Source organism: Sinocyclocheilus rhinocerous, unplaced genomic scaffold (assembly GCF_001515625.1).
Source record: "Sinocyclocheilus rhinocerous isolate Xijiao unplaced genomic scaffold, SAMN03320098_v1.1 scaffold203, whole genome shotgun sequence".
Classification (NCBI taxonomy): Eukaryota; Metazoa; Chordata; class Actinopteri; order Cypriniformes; family Cyprinidae; genus Sinocyclocheilus; species Sinocyclocheilus rhinocerous.
The window spans coordinates 663924-667929 of record NW_015644353.1 but is presented as its reverse complement, the minus strand read 5'-3'; positions in this window follow the sequence as shown (position 1 = coordinate 667929).

Below are 4006 nucleotides of genomic sequence, written 5' to 3'. Positions count from 1 at the left end.
GTTATATAAAAAATTGTCCTGGCTCTTCCAAGCTTTATAATGGCAGTGGGCAGGTGTTCATGTTCTACAGTCCAAAAGAAGTGCAATAAAGTGCATGCATCCATAATAAAATGTGCCTCACACGGCTCCGGGGGGAGAATAAAGGCCTCCTGTAGCGAATCGATGTGTTTTTGTAAGAAAAATATCCATATTTAAACACTTTTCTCTCACTTCCGCCGATGACGTAAGGATGGATGCACTTTATTTGACGTCTTTTGGACTGTTGAACAGAAACACCCACCCACTGCAATTATAAGCTTGGAAGAGCAAGGAAAATTTTAATAATATAACTCCGACCGGATTCGTCTGAACGAAGAAAGTCATACACACCTAGGATGGCTTGAGGGTGAGTAAAGCATGGGCTAATTGTCATTTTTGGGTGAACTAACCATTTAACAGTTCACCTATTTATCTGCTTTATCAGGAAGAGGCGAAATATGCTCTAATCGAGGCTTTCTGTCTAAGCAAAGTTTATTCGTTATGGGTTTTTATAGATGTTGAAATACTCAGGGAAATCAAAGCCACTGTAAAAGCCACGCTTAGGCCTGACTCAGCACGGTTACCCAACATGACAGTAAACATTTAGATATTGCCACACGTCCCAGAAAAGGTCTGACAGCAAATGAAAGTGCTGCATTAGTATCTAATATATTTTATTATATCACAATAGTTCTCGAAGCTTATTTTGACTGTTTACGCTAAGCACCAGCAAATGCAACTACATGTATGTACTGGCTTTCTTTTTAAGATGCTTTTATTCTGTTCTTTTATTTGTATTATTATTATTATTAATAATAATAACAATAAGTCTTATTTATATAGCGCCTTTGCAAAAGCAGTACAGTAATCTACAGACAGTACAATAACCTACATTGTACGTTACAGGTGTATTTTTGCCATGTTTATTGTGTCTTATGTTCTCAGTTTGTTTAGTTTGAAGCACTTCCTAGTGATGCATAGTGTAGGGAATCTGCAAGTGCACTTTATATGTTATTTTGCGTAGTTAATACGAATCAAGCCATGCAAATCCGATCAACGTGTGGTGTTTGTTTTTTCTTTGACAAAAATGATACTGTAACTTATGGCACGATATTAAAGCTAAGGCTCGTTGAAGGAGCAAAAACTCACTGAGACTAATTTCTATGATTTTTTTAATAAAGGACTATTTTCTTATAGGTGAGATAGCTTGGAAATCTGTACTGTATTGTACATTGTAATTTTGCTGAATGCGTGTATTTTTAAAAATAAATATTTTATCTATTACTTCATGTGTGCTTTAATGAGAGGACTTGAAAAAGGACAAAGGTCATGTCAAACATCAATAAAGCAAACAACCCCTAATATTTGACATGTTCTTCTGTATCCCTTTGATGAGCAAATCCAGACCGATATGTGACCCTGGAGCACAAAACCAGTCATAAGCGTCAATTTTTCAAAATTTAGATTTCTACATCATATCTGAATAAATAAGCTTTCCATTGATGTATGGTTTGTTAGGATCGGACAATATTTGGCTGAGATACAACTATTTGAAAATCTGGAATCTGAGGGTGCAAAAAAATCTAAATATTGAGAAAATCATCTTTAAAGTTGTTCAAATGAAGTTCTTAGCAATGCATATTACTAATCAAAAATTAAGTTTTGATATATTTACGGTAGGAAATTTACAAAATATCTTCATGGAACATGATCTTTACTTAATATCCTAATGATTTTTGGCATAAAAGAAAAATGTATAATTTTGACCCATACAATGTATTGTTGGCTATTGCTACAAATATACCCCAGCGACTTACGACTGCTTTTGTGCTCCAAGGTCACATATTACAATATTTCACTGTCTCTATGTCATACAGTCTCTTATCACTTGACAACTAATTGATCATTATTCTTAGAAAAAGCCAGTATTTCTATGAAGGCAATCAATAACGTCTAAAAGGCAAAGAGCGTGTTTGGTTTGCTTGGGCAAATAACTGAATTGGTTTTTATAGATGTCAATATTTGACGAGTAAACGACGGTGCAATTTTTCTGGCATGGCTACTACAGAAAGACATAAAAAGGGTTGTTCAGCATTAAAAAATTTTTATTTGTTTGGTTTAGTTGCAAACACGACATCAAATATAAATATAAATATAAACAAACTTACCGAACAACACAAACTATTGCTTGTGCTACGGTCGAGCTCGAAAGTCTGACAGCACAATCTAGGATTATGTTCATTTAACCCTAGAAATAAAGGAAGTTTGAGCATTTTAAAATTATGTATGATGTAAAATGAAGATTAAATATTTCTGATTTGGTACTGATGCTTAGATGAAACTTTCACTATTATTAAACTGAACTGAATCAACAATGAATTGACTTTAACTGAAAAAATTACTGTTTTTCTTTATTTTTATTGTCCTCTTTTTAGAGCTGCTTTACAGCAGAATTGGATTTTGTTTGCATCACAGAAACATTGTTTTCCTCTAACACCATAAAGCTGCTTTGACACAATCTGTATAAAGTGCTACAGAAATAAAGGCGTTCTTCTTCCACTGCATGAAGCTCAAGATGCTCTTTGGATCATCTCAGATCCTGCTGGAGAACACGAGCATCGGGTTTAGTTTATATAGTTTCAGTGTTGTTGAGAGACATGCAAGAAATACTGAGATATTCTCACGTTTTATGTTCATTTTAAACCTAAATCTCTCTCTCAAATCTTGATAATACAATTTGTGAAAAGTGTATTAAATTAGTACGAGAAGCATTCTAGGTCTCAGACTTTTGGACCTAACTGTACGTGAGACATAAGAGAACGATAATCTCTTTGGCAGTTCTCCTCAGGTTGTGTAAAGAAGAGTTGCATGTTGTCCCTGTCTGACAGCGTGTGCGCCTGCATGCGTGATCCGCTTTATAACTGTGACTCAGACCATCCGTTTGTACTGATTTCAGCAGGTCAAATAAGTCTTGTCACTTTGAAAAGGGTGTCATTCATTGCACTTAGTAAACACACCACCGAAATGCCAGTAATATTAGTTAAAAACCAAAACAGTGATGCAATAATTCAGAAAACAGAGCAATGCCTTCATCTATCAGTAAATGCTCATGAATCAACCTCAAACAAGCATTGCATGTTGCCTTAAATCAACATCATCCAATAAACTGAAGGGTTCTAAACGTAATGTAGATTGTTAAGATTTATTTAAACTCCTAGTTTCATACAGACTTTCACTTCACTTATGAAAATGTACCATGGTATTCATAGTTTCTGCCAAAACAGCAATGTATAAGTGTTTCCACATGTACAAAAACAACAGTACATTGTCATAGGAAACTTTGTATTAGCCACTACGATCAACCAAAACACACTGTAAAATATTATTATTCAAAGCTGCAAATATAACAAAGCTTATTGGAGTAGGTTTTACATGAAAATACCATTTTAGTCTTTTTGGTTTAATTTTTAATGTGTTTAATTCAAATTGTTACTTGCTGATTCTCTGTAATTATTTGTAAAATTCACAAGCAATTTATGAGTAAAATTTGTTTCTACATTTTTTTTTTTGTAGGTGCAGGACCAACTAAATTCTGAAAGTTTCTGAAGCTCTTTGAAGGAGATCTCATATTAATTTTTTTTTGTTTGTTTGTTTGTTTCTTGGAAACTCCACACTGAAAAAAACCATTAGTGTTGAAACCATTTTTTACTCAGAAATTGATAGTAAATTACACAAAAAAAATTACAAAGAATTGTCAGGTAACACTGATTTAAACAGGATTTTTTTTAAGGAAAAAAGTCTGAAATTGCATTTTCTTGTACTCCAATAATCTGTTTCACTTACAACTTTGAAAAAAAAAATTCTAGTGCAGTTGCAGCTTTTTTTCCTCACTTTTTCATGGCAGTAAACAATACAGACAACATCATTAGGTCAGAGAAAGGTTGTGTGTGTGTGTGTGTGTGTGTCTGTCTGTGTCTGTGTCTGTGTC